The sequence below is a fragment of the Dendroctonus ponderosae genome, unplaced genomic scaffold, assembly GCF_020466585.1.
Source record: "Dendroctonus ponderosae isolate FM_Combo_2020 unplaced genomic scaffold, Dpon_F_20191213v2 Dpon_F_20191213_9, whole genome shotgun sequence".
Lineage (NCBI taxonomy): Eukaryota > Metazoa > Arthropoda > Insecta > Coleoptera > Curculionidae > Dendroctonus > Dendroctonus ponderosae.
This window is the reverse complement of record NW_026019116.1, coordinates 5,634,758-5,635,459: the sequence shown is the minus strand read 5'-3', so window position 1 is coordinate 5,635,459 and position 702 is coordinate 5,634,758.

Sequence of the window (702 nt, the reverse complement as noted above, 5' to 3'; positions counted from 1 at the left end):
TCATTAAACTTAAATTGAGGAGGGAGTTTTCCGATATTTTCCGCATGTTTAACGCCCACTGCTCAGTCTGTTCTGGATAAAGACAAAATTTGGTGTTTTCTCTACGCTTTGTTCACAGTGTGGAAGCGATTTTTCAAAACGTTTTCCAAATTGATTCTGAAGAGAAGTTTTTCGAAACTTTCTGTACGTGACCTGACCAAAGTGCGGGAGTAAATTTGGTGTTTTTACTTGCAAATATTTAAAAAATAGTCCCAATTAAACCCGCAGCGGAAATTTCTCGAAACTTTCGGTGCAGGTATAAAGAAAAGTGCTCTTTCCAGTCGAGTATTTTCTATTGCTCTATCTGCTTTAATTCCGAAGAAATTTTGCATTTTTTCTTGGCCTGACCAAAGGGCGGGAGCAAATTTGAGGATTTCAGTTGCAAATAATTAAAAAAATCTTCCAATTAAACCCGCAGCGGGAATTTCTCGAAACTTTCGGTGCAAATATAAAGGAAAGTGCTCTTTACAGTCGAGTATTTTCTATTGCTCTATCTCCTCCAATTCCGAAGAAATTTCGCATTTTTTCTTGGCCTGTCCAAAGGGCAGGAGCAAATTTGGGGTTTTCACTTGCAAATAATTAAAAAAATCTCCCAATTAAACCCGCAGCGGGAATTTCTCGAAACTTTCGGTGCAAATATAAAGAAAAGTGCTCTTTCCAGTC